The following is a 27912-nucleotide window of genomic DNA, read 5'->3' as shown; positions in this document are numbered from 1 at the left end:
CCTTTATGAGTTTTTTTTCCTCTTTAGAACACAAAGGAAGTTACTTTAAATAATGTTTTTCTCCACAAAGGTCAATGCAAAAACTGACCCCACTGAAGTTTAGAATGACACGAGGGTGAATAAATGATGACCGAATTTCCATTTTGGCCTGAACAATCCCTTAAAATGGTGTGTAAAACGTTTAAGAAATATAACATATTTGTGTACTATTTTATATTTCGAATGTTTGCACTGCAATACATTATATAGGCTATATATTTAGCAAGGATTACAAAAATGGATGCATGGATATTTGAAAACTTTTTATATCAGAATCAAAATGTAGCATCATTGTCCATGTACGTTACACACACACACACACACACACACACACACACACACACACACACAAAAATGTTTCCAAAGTTCAAATACACTTTGCATTCCAAGACATAATAGAAAAATATATAAAAAAATTATTCCCAGTGTGTAATGCTGTAGGCCTATTATTCAAGGTTGTAGCCCCGTTTATAATAGCACAAACCTATTCTGTGGTTTCCATTTAAAATTTCCATTGCTTTCACTCATTTGGCAAATCACCCGCTTTTGGCATCTAAATTAATTTTTCCGTTCTAATTGAGGGATTAGGATTTTCCCCACCCTAGGCCTACTCGTTTGGAAAAGTTTTCTGATTCTGAAAATAGGCACGAGGGCTAGTCTGGAATGCTTGGATTACATCATCCGTTATGATATCATCATCACTGGGTGACTTTGGCACGTTACCGAACCGAACGGGTGAAGTCAGGCGGAATATTTGCCGTCGCTGCCCAGTGCAAACCATTTAAAAACAGAGCTTCGGGGTCACTGTATAGCCTACGTACGGACAACTTTTATCCCTCCATCCTCTCTCCTTTCCTTTTATTATTTGTCTCTTCAAGGGGACAGTCGAGAGAGGGTGACGTCTTCGTTTAAAAAAAAAGAAAATGAAGAGGAAAAAAAGAGAATGGAAGCCTGTGTTTTTCTCTTGGGGTACATCATAATGATTTGATTTACTGGCGGTCATTTGATCAACATCGTACGCTCCGCTCCCTAAACACACACTCCTCCACGAGAAAGTAGACGCGCGCAAGAAGGCGCAGGCTGCCGGACATCTCGAGGCTGGAATCACATTTATTCTCATTAGACTGCGATAGTGTCAGCTGGAGGCAGGGGAGGCGCGTGCCAGGGTCGTAAAAACTACCTCACTACCTTTTCCCGCCATTACCTCATACCGATCACATCACACCCAGTCAGTCCTCCTCCAGTCAACGCCGAGGCTGCACGCCGCCTATGTTTTTAATGTTCAATCGCTTTTCTTTTTTTGTCTTTTTGCCAGTCAGATCTACCGGCTGCTTGTCAAACTATACTCGTAAACATTAAAAAAGAAAATGGTCTGTTGTCAACCTTCAAACATAAAGCAGTTTTCAACAGGTTTTGAGGTTGGGTGAGTCATTTGCATTATATATATATATATATATATATATATATATATATATATATATATATATATATATATATATATATATATATATATATAAATGTGCAGAATAACAACACCTTTTATATTTGACCAGTTACCAGTTTTTTTAATCAACATTATTATTAAATTGATAATGATATTTCAATCATCTTGTGTTATGAGAGTTCAGGTTCGAAGATACATTAAATGCATAAAAAAAATTAGTTGTTTGTAAGTATTTTACATTTTTGGTGAAATGGTGACTAGTTCATAAGAATTTGTCCCATCTCATTTGTACATTTACGTGCAAGATGCTTACGTCCCACTGATGGTTTAGCTTTAGTGTGGTGGGGTTAGACAGGGACCTTAATGCTTACTTTATTTATTTATTTATTATTTTTTATCAAAATCATGTTTACGCACAAATCACATCATATGAAATTGTTACCATGTAAAATGTTTTCTTTTTAATGAAGGGGAGGGGCTTTCACATTCTAGAGCATTTGATTGGCAAAGGTGCAGGATGAGTCATCAATAGTTTCGTACAGCTTTCCCTATCTTAAATGCATATATCTACAAGTGAATTTTGTTACATCTAAGGCAGTGGTCTCAAACTCAATTCCTGGAGGGCCACAGCTCTGCAGAGTTTAGCTCCAACCAGCTCCAAATCACACCTGCTTGGACGTTTCTAGTAATCCTGAAGACCTTGATTAGCTGGATCAGGTGTGTTTGATTAGGGTTGGAGCAGTGGCGGCTCTAGACAAATTTTACTACGGGGGCCAAGGAGGGGCCAGTGCTTAACCAGAGGGGCACATTAAAAATGGCAACATATTTTATTTAAATGTAATGCAAATAAATACAAAAAGTAATTCTTGAAAAAATCTACACAGTAATTTTACACAATCTAAACATGTTCATAAAAACATATTACTATTAGTACTCTTATAAAATTCGATCAGACAATCATACATTTCACAATTTAATATTTATATATTTATATATGAATGTCAAGAATTCAGAAGTGTATATATTTATAATGCTTACACTACACTACACAGAAATAATATACAATTAAATTATGCTTATTTTAAATGTATTGTGCAGGCTAAAAATATAATAAGCTTTTAATAATCTTTCAGTGTGCAAAACCATGATAATATGAAACGCTTCAAAACTGAGCTCACAAAGTGATTTTAAAAGTTTACGGCTTTTAAAACGTGTGTGTGATCTAACAGGCACACGCCAGTCTTTTAAAAACAGCAACAAACATAAAATACAAATACACAAAATAAAGTCATTTTATGCAAATCCACAGCCTTTTTATCTACAGATCAAGCATTATAATGTGAGTATATAATATTGGAGAGTTTTACCATGCATCCTGCTGTAAATGGACGAGGTGCACGCTATTTGAATACTGAATGGAGAATGATTGACAGCCGCAGAGGAGGGAAAACAAGGTTTCCTTAAACTTTAATTTAATGATGTAAATAGTCTTCTGTCCATAACATTAAGCTATGGAATTGCTTCAGATGACTTTGAGAAATTATAATCAGACCCAAGTCACCCAAACTGATGTGAAAAAGCGCGATGTTTGTATCACTGAATATGATTAAGTTCCTAAGTGTTTGGGTGCGCTGCACTAATTTACCCGTGTAGAACGTTGCTTCACATTAGTTCTGCTTTTGGCGCTCGCGTGTAAAATCATATTACTTTTTTTTTTCAGCACGGGGGTTGCCACAGGGGTGGCCAGGGACATGTCTACAGAGGCACGGGCCTCCCTAAGCCTTCGTGTAGAACCGCCACTGGGTTGGAGCAAAACTGTGCAGAGCTGTGGCCCTCCAGGAATTGAGTTTGAGACCAATGATCTTAGGAGTATAGCTTTAGGATATTAAATCGAATTTAATATCCTAAAAACTAAAACATGTACTAAAAGACAACATTTCATGGAGTTCTCAATAAAAAGAGCTAAAAGTAATTAAAAAAAAATGCCATGAAAAAGAATGGTGACATAATGGGGTTGTGAACTCAAGGTTGAGAACCTTTGGTCATCAGAGCACATTTTTGTCACCAAACCTCTTATCTCCCAGTTATACATCAGTTTCAATCTAAAGACATCCAGAAAGTTTCTATTTCAGTTTTGTCAACGCCACTTAATGGTAGTTAACTGTTCACAGGCTTTCCTTTGGCCAGCCAAACCCCACCATCATACCCCCCCACCCCACACATTTATCATTCACAGTAAATATTTTGTCAGGATGCTTTTTACAGATGGCTGTTTGTTTTACAGCGACAGCAGAGGTCAATAGAGATGGCTCCACGAGATGAACTGGCTCTCTCCCCTGAGACATGCGTTCTCAGCGAGGCCCAGTGATAGATGAAGTGTGCGAGAGATTGGTTTGGGCCCGTGTTCAATCAAACTTCATGTCTTACATTACAGTGGATGAGGTACGGGTACTTGATGGGAGCTGTTTTATGTACTACAGGCCATGGAGCTTGGCATTGTTTGCGCTGGGGAGTGTTTAGTAGCTATTAAAATGAAGATTATTTTTTCATTTTGCATGTCGTAAATCCAGTATAAGGTTAGATGGAAATGAATGACAGATCTGTCGTTTTGCCACAAAACCCTCCAATATCCAGTTCTCTATCCATAATATTGATTTCGCCAGTGAAGCTGCCTCATTTGAGAGAAATTTCAGGTGAGGAATATGTTCAGAATTGACTGTTGCTAGTAAATTTCACAATTAGTTACAAGAAACGGCAAGTAACAATTTGAATTAAATGCAAAAAAATTTTTTTTAATGTGACTTTTTAAAAATTATTTTTAAGAAAGTCATAAAGGTTCGGAAAAACATGATGATGATTAAATAATGAAATACTTTTCATTTACGTTGAGCTATATTTTAATATTTTTATCATAATAGTTATCATAAGGATATTTGGACTTGTAGCCATCAAGCCTAAATCAACAGTAGTGAAAAGACAACAACAAACTCTCCCAGTATAAATGGCATAAATCAAATGAAGCAGTGAAGGTAATAAATTAAAAATGTATTTTCTTTTCCATCAGAACATGCTTTTGCTTACTGATTGGATTTATTGTGTCACTAGTTATCTTTCTTTTTGTCCCGTGCTCTTTTTTTTGCACACACGCACACAAAGTTACTTGCACACGCAAAAACATGAAAGCCAGACACAAAAACCATTGAGGTGTTTCTTGGGCTCAAGCCACATACAGTGATGTCAGTGTGCTTATTCTGAGTCTTTTGCTCTAATGTATGCTGACTTAAGCAGCCAAGAACACACTCACACACACAACCACATACACACAACACATAGCTATAACCTTAAATACATATTGTATCTTATAGAGTTTTACAGGCTGCAGTTTAGTGAAAAGGGTGCATTGTTAGATTATTAGTATTTTCAAGCTGTATGTCATTGTACTAGATTGCATCTTGCTTTTATGTAAGGTAGATGATAATGATAATTGTAACACATTTAGGCTTCTCCTCAAACATTTGGGCTGTCATTGTCTGTAAATACATGTAAAGTAATACAAATAAATGCATTACTTAATATATTAACATGTCAGATATAATTACACTAGAGGTAGACAAAGACCGATGCTGATTTCATTACACCACAACATATTTTAAAAATAACAGAAATAGCTCTGTAATGTAAATTTATATTTATTTACCACTTAGAGGAGACTTACATTTATACAGGGCCTTCACAAATGTTTTTTTTTTTTTTATTATTGCTACCCACTCAGACCCCACAAATTGTAAAAATCAAATGACGACTAACTGAAAAAAGAAGATTTATGCATGTATATACCAATATGTTTTCAATGAGCTTGCTGTGCTTTAAATTATTACTCAACATTCTCAACAATTATCCTGCTTTACAATTCTGACTGTTGTATTACTTTCTAGAGTCTTGCATATTTAATGCAAATGTATGCTGTCTTACCAAACCAAGTGGCATTTGTTTCATAGGTGCATGTATTGTGCTTGTTTCCCAGACACTGAAGTTAATTCCTGGTTTAGACTAACCGGAGTGTTTAAAGCACATTTGTGGTGGAGAATTTTAGAGCAGACAATCACGTAATGACCGAAGTAGAAAATTATTTCTCAGAGGATTTCTCTGTTTACCGTTTCTTTACTTAGACAAAACACACACTGTTTCATTTTAAACGGATAGTTCATCCAAGAAAAAAAAATTCTGTTATCATTTACTAACCCTTATGTTGTTTTAAATGTATTTGACTTTCTTGTGTGGAACACAAAAGTAGATGTTTATCAGAATGTATAAGCTGCACCTTTTCACACAATGCAAAAATAATTACTTGAATTTGACCCATTAAAAAAATGTCGCAAAATTGCGTAAAAGTGGAAATATATTTTATATATTGTTCTCTATTATATTACATTCATAAGTAAAGCTGGTAAATGTGCTTCAGTTGAAATGTTGTAAAATATTTCCTGTCGCTCTCATTCTTTTTTGTTTTCAACATTTGAAATAAACAAATCCATGTTACCGCAGCTTTCTGTGATTCTGAAAGGAGGAATTATGCATGCATATGGTCGCGGTGAGAGCTTTGTTCCTTAAATGATTCCGCAACATTTATTAAGCATTAATATTATCCTGCTTTCCCCTACTTTTCCATTTTTATATATTATATTTCAAACTAAGGCTTGTAAATATGCTTCATTTGAAATGTAGTTTGTCTATAATATCATTTGGATATGCTAATATTTCAAATTCTCTCTGTCTCCTTTTTTTTTGTTGTTGTTGCCGGCAACACTTGAGAGTCTCTGGGCTCTAAACAGATTCCGAGTCCCCACAACTACTCCTGTGGGAGTTGGACATGCTGTATGTTTAGTCTACAGTATGACCAAAAAAGACAACGAGACAACAAGCATGCAAACACTCACATACACATGAAATGCACAAATAGAAAGTGGAGTAGTACGTTTCTGTTTTACAGTCCATTGACAGTGTGCAGGGTAGTGTTTTGTGCACGTGCGTCTGGCTGTGCTGCACGTCTTTGTATTCGGAGGTGTGTAATGATGATGACATCATCCTCCCCTGACTGGCACTGGGGGGGGGGGGGGGTGTTTTGACAGTCTCCTGTGCTATTGTTTTGTCCCGCATCTGCCCACAGATTAGGGCATGTCAATTATGGGCATGAACGTTGGTTACAAATTATTACTATTTTACATGTCTAAAACAGTGGCACATAATAGACTCATGCTGTTGTGAGTCTGATGAAATCGTGAAGTTTTAGTTGTACCAGCCATCCAGTCGGGGTCCTTTCCTCCTTTGTAAGATCACGTTTGGCAGGGGTGGGCAGTGGTTCCCTGTCTTACACTTGTCTGCTTTGGGGTGGCCACAGATGTGTCAGTCCAACATATGAATCATAGTGATTTACATGTGTCTTTTCAATTCCCCTGAGTGGCTCATTCAGTGAATTAAGAGCAAGGCATTGAGACAATCAATTTTATCACAACGGGGCCCGTTCCAGGGTGACATCATGGCCTGCTCACGGGAATGAGGCGGAAGAAAGGAACAAAAAGAAAATGATACCTCCAGTTATTCGGTATGTTATAGAGAGGTGTACTGTTATTGTTTTGCATACAAATTTTTTCTTCCGGATGATAAAATCTGCTAAAAAAATGATCATAGAGACGGCAATGGACTATGCTGTCTCGTCCTAATCTATTTCATATATGTAGGCTTGATGTATAATAATTAACATGATGCATGATGTATAATAATTAACATCTATCTATATACTGGTCTCATTTTTCAAAATATATATTTTTTTGTGGTCCTTATGAACAATGGCAGTGATTCTTGAAATAGCAAACATTGCTTATTTTTCAAATATACCAGTTAATGTTTTTGAAGGTGTCTCTTAACATCTCACGTAGGTTGCATTTATTTGATAAAAAAGAAACAGTAACATGGTGAAATATTATTGCAATATATAAAAAAAAAATTCTTGAGCTCAAAATTAGCATATCAGATTGATTCCAGATTTCACTCTAATATATATATATATATATATATATATATATATATATATATATATATATATATATATATATATATATATAGTGTGAGAGAGAGCGAGAGAAGGAAACAGGAATAGTCATATAGTTACACCCTTATTGGTGAGTCTAGTCATTGTCTCAATCATCCTGCTTTATTTAACATGGGTCTGGAAACCATAATGTCAGTAAAACATCCCTCGCACAAGTTCTCTGAGTGTTTGATGACATCACTCCACCCCTGCAAAGGTGAGGTGGGAACATCTGTGTAGGACTAACGGGAAGAATGTCTCGAGTGTTAGTCTGGAAATACTTGGGATAGTTTCGCTGGCACTGTTTCACAAGAGGATGATGCCTGGTCGGTTGCATTATTTGAGATGACCTCAGTGGAATGTTATTAAGCAAATTATGGGGGATTCTGAGGTTTGTAAGGTGTGTGTGTGTGTGGAGTATTTAGACGATTAGTCATAAATGCAGACTAAGACCTCACAGAGAGAGACATAACAGTAGCATATTGAGTCGTTTCATGTCTGCGTATTTGAGTGATAAACTACTTTCATCACGTTTCCATTCAGAGCAGCTATGAATCAGAGACTGGAGTCTGTAAGGTAACAGGACCCTGCTAGACATCCAGCATTCTGGCAGACAAGGGCAGAGTCCTGTTCCTCAGCCCACAGAGAAAGCTCTTAGTCAGGCCTGGAAAAGCAAGGGGAACTCCCCACTTTTGGGAAACCACAACTGCAATTCCATTATCCCTGACTGCTGGTTTCTGGACTCTAAGACAGCAGAATCCTGCCAGGCAGCAGGTCAGCGTAAGGTCCAGATGTGGCTCTTCTTATCATACGGTGGAGAGCTCAGATTGTGTTAACGCAGATGTGTTCAGTTCTGTTGTGGGATAGAGTTCGCTTTCTCTTTAGCGGTAAACTGTATTAAGTGACTGTAATTTGCAATGTCTAACATTTTATAATAATACACTATCAGTCAAAAGTTTGACAAATGCGGTGAACATTTTAATATTGTGAAATGTTGTTAAAATTTGAATAATAGTTCATATTTTAAGATATTTAAAAATGTATTTTTTTTTCAGAATTTTCTGAATCATTACTCCAGTCTTCAGTGTCACATGATCTTCCAGAAATGATTCTGATTGGGTATGCAATAATTTAAAAAAAACAGTTATGTTTATATTTATAAAACAATATTTTAACAATATTACTGTTTTTTTTAAATATAATAAAGGCAGTCTTGTGTGCACAATCTTTTAAGAATCACTACCATTGCTCATATGGAAAGATATTTTCACAAATGTTGGTAACCAAACAGGTTTGGTGATTGTTGACTTCCATTTTATGGACAAAAAAACACAGCGACATTTCTATCTCTCTTTCTCTCGTGTGTGTGTGTTTCAAAGAAAATCACACAGGTTTGATGACAGAATTAATTTTTTTTGAGTGGACTATCTTTTTAAGAGTTTAAGAGTTAACATAAGTCTGCTTATGAATTTTATTTTATTCAAAAAAAAAAAAAAAAAAAAAAAAAAAACATATATATATATATATATATATATTAAATAAAAATCCCAAAGACACTGAATGAGGAATCTGAGCCATGTCTATGGACCAAAATATCATAGAAACTTGGGGGTGGATTTTTAAAAAAACTTGGGCCAGTAAGCAACCACTTAGTAACCACATAGCCATGGGCAAAAAAATCACTCAGATCACCTTAGCAACCACATTGCAATGCCCTAACAACCACCCACAAGATCATTGCATGGGAAAGCACCACTCACAGTTTTATTCAGAAAATGTAAAAATGCAATGATAGTGTATAACAGATCATTAATACACATGTCCTGATCATTAACATACATGATCATTAATTTTCAGTACTCATTGTCTCTTTATGTTTGTCATATAAGCCAAGAAAAGGCCAAGAAATGATAGGCTTATGCAAGTTAATTCTTCCCTTTTTTACACAAACTCATTGTTACGATCAAAAACAATAATTCATGCACATCCGGCTGGACTTGAAGATGTTAAAGACTTGTTAACACACCATTTTCAGAGTTAGATCAAAGAAACAAACAACACTCTTGAAATGATTTGCATTGATAGCTCTGTTTAATGACAGCATCAGAGTCTCTCTGCTCTCTAATTTTTGCCATGCGTGGTCCTTTCTGCATCTCCCATGGGGCATTTGGGTCTGTTTGCTAGCACTCATAATTGCAGTGGTGAAAGAGAGAAAAAAAAGGCAGTAGCAGTAGACAAGAGAGATGTAGAAAAACAGTAATTAAGATGGTAGAGAGCCAGTTAAGAAAGAATGATCTTTATGTTATATAGAAGACATACAGTCATGTGTACATGCAAAGTCAGTCTCAATTCTCAAAAATTGATGGAAAACACTTGAATTTGATAGGGACTGATTGAATTTGAAAGTCTGGCAAATCCAGTAACTGGAAAAGTGAGTAACTAAAGTCTTACTAATAAAGCATAAATAAATCTTTATATGAGGCTTCTAACATGTAGGCCACTAATACAGCCTTCCATTAAATTATGGGTGTTTGTGTATGAAGCATTTGGAATACTGTGGATTTCTGTAAGAATGACTAAGAAATTTCATTATGCAAAAAAAAAAAAAAGATCCACATCATTCGGAAACTCATCTCACTTTTCTCACAAACATAGCTCAGACTTGACATCATATTTTTTTTTCTTTCCACATTGTGTAATCAAGTTTTTTTGAATGAAGGAATGAATAAATGAAATGCTGGTCTAGACTTGATTAGTGTATTGTCTATGATTAACTTTGCATTCAGTAGATGATGTGAGAATCGGAAGGAATGATATTGTAGGCCCGGACTGCTTTTGACTGTTGATTTTGTTCTTCGTTTCGTTTACACACATCAGATGGAAATTGCTACCTGCTGCATCCGTCCAGAAGAGCAGCTAACTGTGAAGTCTGTGAAGACGTGACTCATCTCCAATCTGCAGTCCAAGGCAAGTCAGAAGTGAATGCTATAAAGTCAAGTCTCAAAGAGTCTAACATTTGACAAGTTGGATTAACAATATCTCTGCTTGAAGATACATTTTCAGATAATAGCATACTGAGAGAGAGCATATTAATACAGTATACGCTATACAATTCAGATTTTGGGTAAATGAATACTTTTATTCAGCAAGGATGTGTTACATTGATCAAAAGTGACAGTGAAGACATATAATGCAACAAAGGTTTGAAATAAATAAATGCTGTTTTTTTTTTTACTTTACCACTGATCAAAGAATCTAAATATATCACGATTTCCACAAAAAGCTGCCCAAGTGTTTTCAACATTGCTAACAATAAGAAATGTTTCATGAGCAAGAAATCATAATTTTAGAATGATTTAATGATGCAGAAAATTCAACTTTGCATCATCTGAATTACATTTAAAATATATGAAAGCATTTATTTTAAATTGTAATCATATTTCACAAGTCTGTTTTTACTTTAAGATAATTCCTTCAAAAAACATAAAGAAAATATTACTCAATGGTTAGTGTATATTTAATATCAATTCAGTTTAAATAGTTTTTTTTAATACGCACAACCGGCACATCCGGGAATGTAACTGTCAATTTCGTCACCACCCTTTTTTAGGGGAAAATAAACTAGATTTCCCGTAGATTTCCATATAAATTAGCGTCAAAAAGCAACGTCCGTACACAGCCGGGAGCTGTGAATAACTTAAGAAATCCTTAAGACTAAACGTGTCAAGTAATTATATGTCCACCCTGCCTGCCACAGAGCATGAAAGATACATCTCCAAACTTAATTTGGTTAATTTAAAAACACGTCCCTTCATTCTCCCAGTGTCCCAGTGTAACAACCTCACCCAGTGGCCAGAGTCTTACCCTGACATTTACTCATACCTCATCAAGTCACCAGGTAAATCAGTGAATGATTTTACTTCGTATTTGAAAGTAAACATCTTTAAATGTATATATTATGTCTTTATATTTAGAGTACTGAGTGCACTTTTCTGTCCAGCCATACAACTAGCCTGGCTTAGCTTTCGATTAGCATCATATGTAATTCATTATATTTCGATAACAGCAAGATATGGATGATGATGGCAGGTAGCCATGAATTTCAAATTTGGGGTTTTACAAACATTATTGGTGCACCCAACCATAGACAGTAAAAGAAATGGACACGGCAACCCCATTGGAACTCAATTGAGACAAGTGAAGCCCATTGTTAGCGATTTAATAGCACTTCCGTTTCTGACGCGCAGACTCAAACTAAGCTTGATGACGTCAGCAACCTATCTGACAGATGTAAATCTTCTAGTAGCTGTGCGTGCAAACTGCCATCCTTAATCTTGCAGAGACGGCGAGCTTGAGCGGAGCGGGGAGTTCTTTGGCGTGAGTGAGCACTGCAGGAGTAAGTATTCTGATTAATTATTTTGTATAGTATTTTAAAATGTAACGCCAGTACGCCATATTAAGTTAATGCATACTATTAAGAAGTTATGTAAAATTATGTTCAAGAACTGATATGAATTCATACCCAATAGTTATTTAACCGCCCAGGGATGGAATATTTTAAATATAATTAAATTTTTGATGCACATGATGTTGTATAACGTTAATGGGCGCAGAATATAACCACAAAATGGCGTTAACTGTTATCACATCTACATCGCAAGAGAAATAGACGAATCAGTCATATAAAAAAGTTATTCAGTAAATCGCTTGGACAAAAGTGTCTGCTTTCGCCTGTTAAATAACATATACAGTGGTGGCCAAAAGTTTTGAGAATTACATAAATATTAGTTTTCAAAAAGTTTGCTGCTAAACTGCTTTTAGATCTTTGTTTCAGTTGTTTCTGTGATGTACTGAAATATAATTACAAGCACTTCATACGTTTCAAAGGCTTTTATCGACAATTACATGACATTTATGCAAAGAGTCAGTATTTGCAGTGTTGGCCCTTCTTTTTTAGGACCTCTGCAATTCGACTGGGCATGCTCTCAATCAACTTCTGGGCCAAATCCTGACTGATAGCAACCCATTCTTTCATAATCACTTCTTGGAGTTTGTCAGAATTAGTGGGTTTTTGTTTGTCCACCCGCCTCTTGAGGATTGACCACAAGTTCTCAATGGGATTAAGATCTGGGGAGTTTCCAGGCCATGGACCCAAAATTTCAACATTCTGGTCCCCGAGCCACTTAGTTATCACTTTTGCCTTATGGCATGGTGCTCCATCGTGCTGGAAAATGCACTGTTCTTCACCAAACTGTTGTTGGATTGTTGGAAGAAGTTGCTGTTGGAGGGTGTTTTGGTACCATTCTTTATTCATGGCTGTGTTTTTGGGCAGAATTGTGAGTGAGCCCACTCCCTTGGATGAGAAGCAACCCCACACATGAATGGTGTCAGCATGCTTTACTGTTGGCATGACACAGGACTGATGGTAGCACTCACCTTTTCTTCTCCAGACAAGCCTTTTTCCAGATTCCCCAAACAATCGGAAAGGGGCTTTATCTGAGAATATGACTTTGCCCCAGTCCTCAGCAGTCCATTCACTATACTTTCTGCAGAAGATCAATCTGTCCCTGATGGTTTTTTTTTTTGGAGAGAAGTGGCTTCTTTGCTGCCCTTCTTGACACCAGGCCATCTTCCAAAAGTCTTGGCCTCACTGTGCGTGCAGATGCGCTCACACCTGCCTGCTGCCATTCCTGAGCAACTCTGCACTGGTGGCACTCCGATCCCGCAGCTGAATCCTCTTTAGGAGACGCTCCTGGCGCTTGCTGGACTTTCTTGGACACCCTGAAGCCTTCTTTACAAGAATTGAACCTCTTTCCTTGAAGATCTTGATGATCCTATAAATTGTTGATTTAGGTGCAATCTTAGTAGCCACAATATCCTTGCCTGTGAAACCATTTTTATGCAACGCAATGATGGCTGCAAGCGTTTCTTTGCAGGTCACCATGGTTAACAATGGAAGAACAATGATTTCAAGCATCACCCTCCTTTTAACATTTAACCCAATCAGCCTGACATAATGATCTCCAGCCTTGTGCTCGTCAACATTCTCACCTGAGTTAACAAGACGATTACTGAAATGATCTCAGCAGGTCCTTTTATGACAGCAATGAAATGCAGTGGAAAGGTTTTTTTGGGATTAAGTTCATTTTCATGGCAAAGAAGGACTATGCAATTCATCTGATCACTCTTCATAACATTCTGGAGTATATGCAAATTGCTATTATAAAAACTTAAGAACTTTTCCAATTTCCAATATTTATGTAATTCTCAAAACTTTTGGACACGACTGTAGATAATAAATGGACAATGTCACCAATAACATCTATAACTGATGGTTTCCCTTTTCATTTTTCTTTCCTCATAGGTAAAAATACAAACTTTTCTTCTGCTAACACCAGAAAAAGAAGAAAGAAAAAAAACTAAAACCATGGCTAACTACGCTACCAACAAAGGTAAGCCATATTAATATAGTATCATTTAGAATATATAGTATAAATATGGAAAGCAACACTGTAAGAGAGAATAAAATAACAAATTAACTTTGTGTAATACCTATATTGTTATTATTATTTCAATGAACAGATGAGAGCAATTAATTTGTGTTTTATTGTATATTTGCATAGACTTTTTTTCTGTTTTGTTCGGATATAAATAAATCAATGGCCAGAGACAAGTTACTTGTGTGTTAAAATCTGTTTACTCATACTGACAAAACAGTGTTTTGATTGTGATTGCTGTATGCTATTAACAGGTCCAGTGATTTGGATCATCGTGCGTAGCTACATTCGTCGTGGGGAAGAGAGGGCCAGAGAGACCATCGGGGCCAAGGTTTACTGGTTTGGCCGGGGTGGACTTCGATGGCACGGACTCCTTCCTTTCTTCTACCGGTCCCTCAGAGGAAGAGCAGCCCCGGATGTCCTGCTGATTCACTGCGGCGGGAATGACTTGGGATGCAGGAAGAGCATCGATCTCGTCGCAGCGATGAAGCAGGATCTGCAACATCTCTATCGGCGTTTCCCTCAGATGACCATTGTGCTGTCTGACATCACCCAGAGACGTCGGTGGAGACCGGGCCTTCCGGGGCCTTCCCGTAAACAGTGTCATGGCTACCTTTGTCTTGGGAATGCAGGGGGGTATTGTGCATCACCCTCAAATTGTATTTAACAAGCCTCAACTGTTTCTAAGGGACGAATTTCATTTTTCACCTAGGGGTAATGATATTTTTTTAAGTAATTTAGCTGAAGGCTTGAGAGTCTTAATCCAGTAGGGGTGATGCTGGATTAAACCTCTCAGCATGGTTTTAACTTGAAACAGTTGAAGGTTGTTAAATTGTTTTGGGGTTGTGTATGTGCCTTTTGTCTTTAGTTTAATACATGTTCACATTGGTAGACATAACACTGTTCAATAGTCACTGCTCTTTCTCCCCCCACCCTTCTTTCTCCCCTATGTGCCATTCATGTATCACCCTAGCCATCCACCCCCATGGCCTCTCACTTTTCTTCCCCACGACGAATGTCAAAGGGGATAACAAAGGGAAGTCGTGGCCTAATGGTTAGAGAGTCGGACTCCCAATCAAAAGGTTGTGAGTTCGAGTCCCGAGCCGGCAGGAATTGTGTGTGGGGGGAGTGCATGTACAGTTCTCTCTCCACCTTCAATAACATGACTTAGGTGCCCTTGAGCAAGGCATCGAACCCCCAACTGCTCCCCGGGCGCCGCAGCATAAATGGCTGCCCACTGCTCCAGGTGTGTGCTCACAGTGTGTGTGTGTGTTCACTGCTCTGTGTGTGTGCATTTCGGATGGGTTAAATGCAGAGCACAAATTCTGAGTATGGGTCACCATACTTGGCTGAATGTCACGTCACTTTCGTCCCTTTCACTTTCATATAGCTAGAGAGGGGATCAGGTTTAAAAAAAAATAAATAAAAAGGATTACTTTTTTAAAATTGTTTTTGTGTTTCAATAAATAAATATTTGTTAATGAAATGATTGAATATTTATTATCAAAACACACAGTAGACACTTCAAGTAGACATACTTTGACAGAAATGTCATTAATGGTACATATTCAGTCAGTCAGTAGTCTTTACAGTGAATATTGATAAGGGAGATGTCAAGACACCTTTAGATTACATTAGATTTATCTTTATTGTCAATGTGTAGAGTACAAGTACAGAGACAATTCAATGCAGTTAGTGTCTAACCAGAAGTGCAAAAAAAGTGTGGTATAGACGTAGTGTATTATAAACAGTAAATGACATGAAAGTAGTATACAGTTAACCTAGTGGTACGGTTTACAGTAAGGATGTTCATTTCAAATTTATTTGTATAGCGTTTTTCACGATACATATTGTTTCAAAGCAGCTTTACAGAAAATGCATTTCAGAAATGTATTAATTTAGTGCATAACATATCGCCGGCATCGAGTCGTCTCTTCACAGGTGTTGGGGCATCTGAAGTTTCCATGAGAGGCTGGATACAAACTGGAGCTGACATAGTCTATAACAAAAAAGCAGATGGGAAATAATTAGCATAGCTGCTTTTCATAATATTAATGCATTTGGTCTAATTTGGCTGTAGTATAAAAGGTATGAGATGCATTATGTGAACGCTTGGCTAAAGAGATGCGTCTTTAATCTAGTTTCAAACTGGGACAGCAAGTCTGAGCCTCGAACAATATCAGGAAGGCCATTCCAGAGTTTAGGAGCTAAATGTGATTTTGGAAATTAAATCGCATTGTATAGTAATAACATAATATAATAACATAATATAATATAATAATATTATAATAATTATATATCATATCATATTACGCTATATATAATTACAATATGACATCTTACATTAAAACATTATAGGCCTAACAAAAGAAGTGGCTAAAATCGACTTTTATTATTATTATCGACTCTGAAATTATAGCCTATTTTTGGATTGTAATTGTTTGCCTTTCTGCAGTACTTAGTCATTTTAGTTAGTTTAATTAGCTTATTTTGAACACACACACACATAATAAATATATATATATATATATATATATATATATATATATATATATATATATATATATATATATATATATATATATAAATAACAGATAACAAAGAACATGTACAATCATCCAAAATCATTAAAAGTGATTAAAATAGCACATGCACACATACATGCATAAACGCACACATTAAAAAATTTTTTGTTTCCTTCTATCTACTTCAAATCGAATAGTAACCCATCCAAAACAGACATATATAATCCCAGGAACCATACTGTGAGTATACAATATCCCCTCGAGTCATTTTCGTATCGATTCAATATAGGCTGTTCATTTATAGTCTCTTAAAATTGCTTATTGTTCTACATGATTTCATCTCTTCATGTAACACATTTGCCCATAGGCTAATATTCAAAAAATTGTGCTAGCTAGGTGTTAAATCATGCAGTTTTGGCTAATAAATCATGGTCAAAAACACTTTTTTCTTTATTTCATGTTATGTAGGCTATGACATTTTGTAGATTGCTTCCGACCAGGATGAAAGGGATCACATTCATCTTCAAGCGTAGATCTGTAAATAAATAAAGGAACGTTAACCGCGATTGACATTGAGATTTTTCTTACACTGCCTGTATAATTTCCTGATAATTTCTCCATTCCCCGTCAATATACCGGCTGTTACCCTTACTTCATTATTTAATGAAGTAGATAAATTCAAGGTCGTGGATAAAAGCTACTTCATATGTATTCACTTGCCACATACCGAATTATTTCCAATTCCCCAAAAACGTTGTTGAAATATTTTGTCCCGTTGCTTTTATGGACTCTATATCTATGGGCTTCTCTCTTGACGTCTCCCCGATTGCCTGCGAGCTTCTCCTCCTGTCTGTACGGTAATTTCTCTACTGTGCGACAGAGAGTCGAGTGGTTATGACGCAATCGTTAGCCTATTTTTACAAAAACTGTTTCTACGGGGTCATAATTTAACATAGAAGGTAATGGAGCCCTTTATACATTGTCGTGTATCTTTAGAAATAAATAATGGACAAATGGAGTCTTTAAACGCCTCAGATGTAAAGTTATTTGCTGTCAAAGTGACGCCAAAATGAATGGGAGTCAATGGGATGCTAACACAAGTGAAGTTCTGCTACAGGATGGCAGCACTCGGCCGACTTCAACTTCCGGTCGACTTCCTTCCCGCCTGCACCCAACCAGACAACAACTCTTTGGGATGAGTCTCAAAATTGATGATATAAGAAATGTAGCATTTTATATTTATACACTCGAACTTCGTTTCCTGTGTATAAATATAAAATGCTACATTTTTTATATCATCAGTTCTTATATCACTCAGTCCTTCTGGCCTGATGTTAGTCAAACAAAAAGACTGACTCCAGATCAGTCATTCTCATTACTATCACAACTTGATGTGTTCGCCACGAGTATCACAGATTCTTTCAGATGGCTGGAAGATTTTAAAAAGGCAGAGCTGAAATGTTTTAGGTAATGCTGGTGCTGTTGTGAAGGTGAAGGTATTGTGGAGTAGTGGTTTTAGATCTGGGCTGTTGTAGGTTTAAACTCTGCAAGGGGCTGTTATCATTGTGCCTTCCCCTTTAAGGGGAAGTCGTGGCCTAATGGTTAGAGAGTCGGACTCCCAATCGAAAGGTTGTGAGTTCGAGTCCCGAGCTGGCAGGAATTGTGGGTGGGGGGAGTGCATGTACAGTTCTCTCTCCACCTTCAATAACATGACTTAGGTGCCCTTGAGCAAGGCATCGAACCCCCAACTGCTCCCCGGGCGCCGCAGCATAAATGGCTGCCCACTGCTCCGGGTGTGTGCTCACAGTGTGTGTGTGTGTGTTCACTGCTCTGTGTGTGTGCATTTCGGATGGGTTAAATGCAGAGCACAAATTCTGAGTATGGGTCACCATACTTGGCTGAATGTCACTTCACTTCATGAGCGGGGCAGTAAACCCCAGGTTGCACCTTTAATAAGTGTACTGTGTGTAAAGTATATGCAAAATGACTACTGACTAGACCACTGCACTGTTTATGTCCTTATATATACACTTTGTATTTAAGCAAAGGCTTTACACTGTAAGTATCCACTTCAAATGAACATGAATTTATTGCTGTGACACCTGAAGAGCGACTAAGCCTTACGGGAAATGCGACGTGACTATTTTAAGAGCAGCTGTAATAGAGGTCAACCATGTGGTTCAGATTGGCTGAAATACCTCACAGATGATTAGTCTAAAATACTAGACATTCTTTGTCAAATTGTCCTGATGATTTCCTGGCTGCACAGTGTGAAGCGCGCCACAAACACGAGGCTGCAGTGTTACAAATGCATTAGCACACCCCCTCGCCAAGGGCCCCAATCAGCATTCCTTCCTAAAAACACTCCATTCTTCCTGCCCATATTTGGGAGAGAGGGGTAGGGAATCCCTCACCATGACTCATCGAGTTTCTCCGACTGTAAGGGGAGTTCACGGGATGGAACGAACATGACTTGTTCATTTGTGGATTAAGGGATGTGCAATGCAAACTCCCTGCTAAATCATAAAGCAGGAGAAGTTTTTAACGCTGACTGCTGCTTGCTGTGGCGAAACATGTTTGTGTTGCTTTGCTCTCAAGAATGTCTAGTAGGGATCCTATATGTTAATTAATACTTTGTTTTTATAGCACTGTGATTGTATAATGAATATAACTGTCTGTGTGGTATTTTATTTAGTAAAAGTAACTTATAATTGTACATTGTTAATGAATTGTTAACGATTTTTGTTTTTCAGAAATGTAGAAAGAAATTATAACTTTGGAGCAAACTTTGGCAGTTTGACTGTGTTAGTGCACAGTGTTCACTTCAGGTGCAAATATCTCTAAATGTGCTTTTGTTTGCAGACATATGAATAACATATTCTGTCCCTTCCAGTCCTTACAAACAAACTTTATAACCACGACAATAGGTAAGAACAATCCTGAATGCTCTTTTTTTCTCCTCTCTGTTTCTCTTTCTCTCATTTCCCACACTTCACTTCTTCCACTGTTAACCATAGTGGATTCAAACACCAACAAACAAGCAACACTGACGATTGCAATCACCACTGATTTGGAGGCCCAGCTCTCCACCCCCACTCTCGTCTCCTGGACGCACTCCATCCCAGAAACCCTTGGGGCTCCAGATGGGTGTACTGGATGTCGTGAAGGGGAGAAAAGGACAGAGGAGCTGGTAGGTGTTTTTGGAGAGAGTGCAGATCTTTTTCTTTGAAGTGAATGTTCATAATACAGCACTCATCTTTAAAACAAGAACGGTTTTATAACAAAGGCTGGTTTTAAATTAGAGATCACGTTTAAGATCAGCCTTAGGACTGGATCAGTGGTCAACCACAACAAAGCATGTCTCAGAAAACAAGTCTTTTACTGCTTAGCTAGATCTTTGCATTTGCATTGTGTCATACTGCAACCACTGAAAGCACAAATCCTGGCACGAGACCAGTGAAAAATTGCCCCAGCCGAAAGCATAAACAGAGGAGGGCAATGGAGGGAGTGGCTGAAGTTGTCGTAATTGGTGTAAGTTTGGGGGGGTTGCAGCCATGCCACTGGGTTTTGAAAGAGTGTGCAAATGGAGCCCTGTCATTTACCAGACGCCCGTTGGGCTGGGCTGTGTGAACGCAACTCACAACTGTTCTCTAATTAACCCCTGCTCAGAGAGAGAGAGATGAAGCACTGCTCTGCCAGAGCTGACTAAATGCAGGAGAAAAGAAAAACACTCTGTTTGGCTGCAGTTGATTTGATTCAGCAAAGTTCATGGTCAGTCAGCGGATTCAGATTGTTTTTAGTGGTTCCTGATTCGTTATCCAATTCAGATTTGATTCTCGCAGCAGTGCTTGAAATCCAAACAAACAAAGATCACAGCATGATCTAGCATTTCCGGCCCCGGAGAGCTGAAACAGTGTCCTGGAACAAGAAAAATAAGGGTGCATAGAAGCACTTTGTCATACATTTTTTTTAATAGTACATTTTTATTAGCGCCATAAAGTCAGGATAAAGGAAGTGTGTTTATACATGATGGAAGCAACAAGCCATTGTTCAGGAAGCTAGTTTAAAACTGTGTACGTAGCATGTCAAGATAATAAGCTAGTCATACACTCTGTAAAGTCTGTACATGTGCGTCCCAGTTGGCATAGTTATGCATTATTATGTGCTGTTTTTTAGTATAAATAGTGTGAGCAGTGTGTTCACAATGAAAATTGTATAGAAAAAGTGCACTTTAAAGACTCAGATGATGCATTTTTAAATAACTGAAAAAAATGGAGTGTGGAAATGTTGGACACTTTATGCACTCAATGTATGACAGATATGACAAATATGAATACAATGGAAGCTTCTCCAGTTGTCAAGCAGGTGTGTTTGTATGTGATTTAAAATTCATGGTCTTTACTTCTTGTGTAGATTTATATTGTATTTCTGCAAAAATGTGGGGAATCAAATGAATCCGTGAATTGCTGTGTTCATTTGGTTCATTGAAACAGAACAGATTCACTTAGATGAATCAGACTCCTCAAAGATTCATATGTGAGCCATGATATTTTTCAGGATACACTTTATGTTGATGCAACTATACAGTATATATACAGTGACTTTGCAACTCCAAAGTTAAACTGACTCTGATTATAGTATTAGTAAACAGTTAGGTTAGTAGAATAAGTTAACATGTACTTGCAAAGATACTTAGTCAGTAGAATGTCTTTTGGGGGACCATCAAAATAAAGTGTTAGCAGATATTAAAGGGACAGTTCACCCAAAAATCTAATTCTGTCATCATTCACCATCATGTCATTCCAAGCTGTTGACTTCTGTAGTACGGACCGTCTCTTTAAGTTAATTAGCTTAAGGCCTTGAGTGAAGCTGAATCATATTTAGTCTGTTTTTCACAGCTCTCTGGGATCCAGTAGGAATCAGTAGTCTTTTCCTTTCACACATGCACACTCTTCAGAGTAATGTCATTCCTGCTGTGCTTTTCAGCAACTCCCCTGGCCCATGTCAAGCTCATGATCAAGCTGGCCAGTGTCAAGCTTTCGTCAAACGTACACGATATGCAATAACTGCATCAATGAGGCTAAAAGCTGTTGAAATCAAGCTCTGTTCAGCAGACAAATGAATCAATCCAGTTCATCTAGCAGACACAAGCCTCCCTTTAAGAACTATTGTGAGACATAGTGAAAGAAAATGCTTTGTGTTTGATTGACCGAGGTTCACTGGCTTCACAATGAATGGAGAGGTCAAAGGTCAAACTCAGGCCTCCGACTATAGCGACTTGCTAACGAGATGAACTCTGTTGGGGAACACTGTCACCAAGATTTTAGCACAGCGAAGAATGACTGTCTTTGTTTTTTGACGCAGAGAGAAAATGCTGTATCTTTTTAGGGCATAACTGGCCTGTCCGAGCGCTATCCCTACTGCCATCTTTCTCACTTTTTTTTTTTTTGATCGCTCCATTTAAGAAGTGCAAACATTTTCAGGTAACACTTTATTTTAAGGACCATTTCTCACTATTAACTAGTTGCTTATTATAGCATGCATATTACTAGCATATTGGCTGTTTATTAGTACTATAAAACACATATTAACTCTTATTCTCCATGACCATATTTTAGATCTCTTACTTCTGCCAAATACCTAAACTTAACAACTACCTTACTAACTATTAATAAGCAGCAAATAAGGAAAACTCCTAATCAATAGCGAATATGTGTTCCCTATTCTAATGTGGTACCCTTTTTCATATTAGAGCTTCTGTTTGGTCTAGCATTAGCACTGTAGTTCACAAACAGATGTTTTGTTACATATGTGTCTATATAAAGGTTAAAGGTTTTTTGACTGGGAAATTATTAATTCTGTTTGTGTTTAATTTATAATTGTAAATAATTCAATATTAATATATATAATTATTTTATAATCATTAGTTTCATTTAAAAACAATATACACTACTGTTTAATAGTTTGGATTCGGGAAGAATTTTAAATGTTATTGAAAGGATTCTCCTATGCTCACAGTGGCTGCTTTATTTGATCAAAATAATTAGTAATAAAGTAATAGTAATATTATGAAATATTATGACAATTTTAAATAATAGTTTTTTTTAAATACAGTTTTTTAAATTTAGTTTTATATTTAAATATATTTTATGTTTTATAAGTAATGTATTCCTATAATGGCAAAACTGAAATTTCAGTCTTTAGTGTCACATGATCCTGCTAATTGTTGTTGTTGTTTTTTAATACTTTCAGGATTCTTTGATGAATGGAAAGCTCAAAAGAACAGCATTTTTTTTTGTTACCTTATAAATGTCTTCACTCTCACTTTTGATCAATTTAAGACCTTGTTGCTGAATAGTATTTAATTCCTTAAAAAAAAAAAAAAATATATATATATATATATATATATATATATATATATATATATATATATATATATATATAAGCTTATTGACCTATAACTTTTGAACAGTAAGTCTGTGGTACAGTAAATGCCTGTTTAGTTAGCTAGCTAAACACGTGTTTGTATTTGTGTTTGTATAAATTAACTATGTGGGCTACAATGACACAACTGAGAACGAAAAGGGGGATTTACCAAAGAAATAATAATAAAAAAAATATCTATAGTCCATACTTTATTATATTTACACAGATGTCTCATTTGTGCATTTCCAGTCACATGCGAGACCAAAGCATTCCAGCAGAAGTTCGCTGAACTTTTCAAAGCCTTGACCGTAACTCTGTGGTCAGAGTCATTTATACCTTGAAGAGCTCAAATGTTTTCGGAGCACCACATATTAATGATAAATGCTTTAGTTTACTAGCTGCTTTAGTTACTGAACTTCAAAGCATTTTGGATTACATTCTCCCCCTCACTCCGATTTCCTCCCTTGCCCTCCACATCCCTGTCTCTTCCCCTCTCCTCCTCCCTGCAGGAATTCTGTGTAATTAGCATGCTGTTAATGGTCCGTGCGATTAGAGCCTTTTAGATAGTGAGGTTTTACACATTGGCCCAATCTAATCACTAACAGGCGTGTGGAGTCGTTCATTTGAACCTTGTGCAGGAGTTGTGGAGACTGAGAGAGAAGGTCAGATACTGTTTAGTAAAGTGTAGCATGGTTGTCCTGGTTTTCAGACTACATGCTTTTCAAGAATTACAGTGGATAGTGTCATTTCAAAATACCAGCCTGGTATTAAGATGTGAATATTTGGTGTGAAAAGTTACAGGATACAAGTTGGTTTCCATCCTTTGGAACAACACAGTATTGATTAACATAATCATTAAATAAATATTAAATGAATATATGTGTGTGTGTGTGTGTGTGTGTGTGTGTGTGTGTGTGTGTGTGTGTGTGTGTGTGTGTGTGTGTGTGTCCACACAGTAGTTTACTACTACTGTTGATAGAATTTATTATTATTATTATTAACATTTTCAGAGCAGCTTTGCTTTCATTTATATTCATTTTTGATAACAGGTTTTATATTGGTTCTTTTGACTCAGGGTGACAGATGCTGTAGAATCAGGAGTCCTGGCAGCAATGCATCTCGCTTTCTTCCGCTCACTGTATCTCTCTCTCTTTCTCTCTGCCTTCCTCTCTTTTTCCCTTTTCCCCCGTCAGTCCAAAACCTCCTGCTCCCCTGCCTGGCCCAGTCTGGAGAGAGTTAGTGCCATCCCAATGGATCAGGTCAAGCAGCCCTTTTGTGCTGATCCAGGATCTGCTGGGTTTATTTGAATCTTCACCTAATACACTTGAAGAGGAGACACAAGACTGATCACAAAACTATTTCAGGCAAACCCTTGTTGTACAGCTTAATGTAGGAACTGCTTTTATTGTATTTATTTATTTACTTATTGTTTGAGTTTACAGCAGCCACATTTGGTTTCATCAGAAAAGAGAGAAATGTTTAATAGTTCAACTGCATGACTCTTTTTTTTCTGGGGAATGTTAAAAAAAAATATATATTTTGAGAAATGGTTTGGTTACCAACAAGTCTTTAATATATTTTCTTATAAAAGAAAAAAAAAATGTCATACAGGTTTGGAATGACCTGAGGGTGAGGGCTTTTTTATATATTGTATTTTTTTTTTATTTTCATAACGCCTCTAAGATATTAATCGAAATCTCATGGTGATGACAACAATTACAGTAATGAGGATGATTATCATCTTCATTCAATTTGAAATTAAATTAGTTTGTATCATTGCATTTTTCAGGATTTTTCATTGTTAGCTTATTAGGAAAACATGACTGACGTAGATACTTCACTGTCCACAGTTTCTACATTGTGTCATGTTTCATGTGTGTGTTTTCATACAGAACTGAGGAAATGGTTAGCGAGAGACCACCCCTCCCTGTGTCTTGCATGAGTGTGTGTGTGTGTGTTAGCTGTTGGTCCGTATGGCAGAAGAGTGGCACTGAGAAATGTAATTAAACTAACCCACCCCCTCCCCATCGCTATCTCTACATCTATTTTTCCTTCTTGCTCTCTCTTTCTCCTAATGTACAGTGTCTCTCAGTCTCTTCCCACTTTCCTGTCCTCTTTTATTTACCTGGCATACTAGCTGTATTATCTATTCATTAATAGTGGTTCATCAAACCTAGGGCTAGGTTTTTTTTTTATGCATAAAGTTCACAAATTTTTTTTTAATGATCTCATCATTTACTCACCATCATTTCTAAATAAATACAAATTTGTCCTTTTTGTATGTCCATAAAATGAAAGTCCACTGTTATTTTTGACCCCACTGAATTCCATTATATAAACAAAAACAGACTTAATTTGAAGAATGTTTTAATTTGTGTGTTACTCACCCTCATGTTGTTCCAGAAATATATATAAGATTATTTTTGGAATAAATGTCAATGGAGTCTAATGTCGTTTTGGACTTTTTTTATATAGACAAAACCAGCCGAGATAATGTGAAGAACGTTTGGGTGTGTGTGTGTGTGTGTGTGTGTGTGTGTGTGTATGTGTGTGTGTGTGTGTGTGTGTGTGCATGCGTGCGCATGCGCGTGTGTGTGTTTTACTCAACCTCATGTTGTTCTTTTCTTTATGTCAGTACAATGTAAGTCAGTAGAGTCCGTTGTTGTTTTGAACTCCATTGACTTACATTAAAAAGATGAAAGCAGGTGAATCCCTCTTCAATATATCTTCTTTTGTCTTATACAGAAGAAAGAGAGAACAGACTGAGGGACTCGCTCGTCGTGTCTAGAAACCTGGCGGTCCACTCAGGACATCTTAGCAGCTGCATACCAACATACTAGAAAACACTCAAAACACCTTTGTGACCTCATAGCAACGCCCTGGCAACCATCCACAACGCATTAGCACCGTGGCAGCGACTTCTGCAAATGCAAGCGTTAGTTTGCCTTCATTGTTGTCTTCTTTGTCCATTTTTTCCATCTCTCTTTCTCTCTTCCTCACTCTCTCTTATATCATTCTGGCTCGGATGAGTGAAGCAGCACCTTCTCTGTTAGGGAGTGTGGAGAGAGGAAGAGAGAGAGAGAGAAAGGGATGCAGGGAAGGAGAGAGTGGGAGGTGGGGGGGGGGGTGCAGTGATGACACTGCATGGTGAAGTCATACTCCATGACATCATCCTCTGGAGCGGAGCCAGCTCTCTCTCTCTCTCGTCCTCAATCTCTTTCTCCCTCTTAACACACTCTTTCAGAAGGAGCAGGAGTAAAACTCTAGGAGCCCTTTGTTCCCACAATCCCCCACCACAAACAGCAGCCCCCTCCCTCCAGCACTCTGTCTCTGTCTCCCAGTCTTTCTCTCTCTCTCTCTCTCTCTCTCTCTCTGTCTGTCTGTCCATCCGTCCATCTCTTGTAGAGCCTCAGGGCTTGTGCTTGTAGATGAGTTCTGGCTGCAGCACGATCGATACAAACCCGGCAAGTTGTGTGTCCCTGGTTCCCCTCCGTCTACACACACAGACACTGTTCATTTACTACTCGCTTTTATTCAACATGTGGTTCAGCGCTCGGCAGTTTTTGAAATGGACATGGACTTTCTTTGTTAATGAAATGTATGTTTCATGCCTCACTTTTCTGGTAATGTGAGTAGAGCTTGCCAGTGCAAAAGCCACCACCACAATGCAAGGGCGTTGCTAAAGCGTTCTGAGTGGCTAAAGGGCACTTGCTTGCAAGTATATTCCGGGTGGTCGCATATGGTCCAGACATATGAGCCAGAGTCTTTAGGATTGTTTCAGACAAAAATTGAATGTCTGGTCACTTAGAAATGCATCTAACAAGCTGCTTGATTCATATATGTAGCACAAGTGGTTCAGGGCAAGTTACACACCTAAGTTAAAGGTAACGTTACTTGTTAAATTTACACTATAATGGTCGAGGTATTTGAGCAAATAAGTGAATAACTCAATTTATTTATTTACTAAGCAATACAACTGAAAACCTGTCTGTTTGCCATTATAGATTTTTCTTTCTGTTGATTGTGCACATTAACTAAAGGTAAGCACTCAAATAAGAGTTTAGAAATGGAATATTCAGATTATGGCATAGAATAATTAGTTACTTTTAGAGTTTAGAACCAGCTTTGGTTTATAAGATACTAGCTTTGATAAACCATATGCTGTTGATATATTGTTCAATTTAAAGATGCTGTAAGCGATTTCAGCTATCAACAGCAGTCCTCTTTACAAAAACCTATCCTTCAAAGACATGTCAACAAACCTCTTGCAGAGAGCATTTCTGATTGGCTAGTTTTCTGTGTACCAGCATGCATGTGTCATTTCTTATGGATATATGTCAGCTGTTAACCTTATATGACAAGACATTCAATAAATAAGCTAACGGTTCATTTAAATACATGTTTGTTTTCTTTTCTATGATTCGCCTTTCATAACTTTGACATAATGAGTGGCATATCACAATATCAGCACAGGGACCATGCTGTCAAACCTGTTCCTCAGAATGCATTTGCAGAACCAGATCACCAAGGGCACTTCCACAGAGACCTGCCATGACGATGGTCTCTATAGCAATAGAGTCACCACGCACTGTTTGAGCTGCCTTTATGTGATTGTGTCAACTAACTCCAGGCCAACCTGCCCTGTTTAGGCTTGAAAAGCATGAAAGCATCAACCAAAACTAATTTTTTAAAAAAGTGTTTATAAGGATGTATACACTGTAGTAGGAATGGTTATTTATGTTTGAGTGAACACATTTCTTTGCACTCCTTGTATACTTTGTTTACATATCACTAATGTAAAAACTGACATTTTGATTGGATGTGGAGAAGTCTTGCATGCCATTATGGACCTTAATGCTGCTTGAAACGCTTCTCGTAATGTTCCTCGTAAAA

At 37.3% G+C, this 27912-nt stretch overlaps 1 long non-coding RNA gene across 1 annotated transcript; it reads left to right on the top strand.

The window, feature by feature from the left end:
- The first annotated feature begins 604 nt into the window (after positions 1 to 604).
- LOC132141992 (uncharacterized) lies at positions 605 to 27040 on the top strand. The gene is made up of 5 exons (XR_009433990.1): positions 605 to 1462; positions 3774 to 4176; positions 19611 to 19783; positions 24213 to 24408; positions 25765 to 27040. It is a non-coding gene; the product is annotated as an uncharacterized LOC132141992 (long non-coding RNA).
- Positions 27041 to 27912: the final 872 nt, after the last annotated feature.

Source organism: Carassius carassius, chromosome 6, assembly GCF_963082965.1.
Source record: "Carassius carassius chromosome 6, fCarCar2.1, whole genome shotgun sequence".
NCBI classification, from domain to species: Eukaryota; Metazoa; Chordata; class Actinopteri; order Cypriniformes; family Cyprinidae; genus Carassius; species Carassius carassius.
This window is presented reverse-complemented; position numbering and strand designations above follow the sequence as displayed.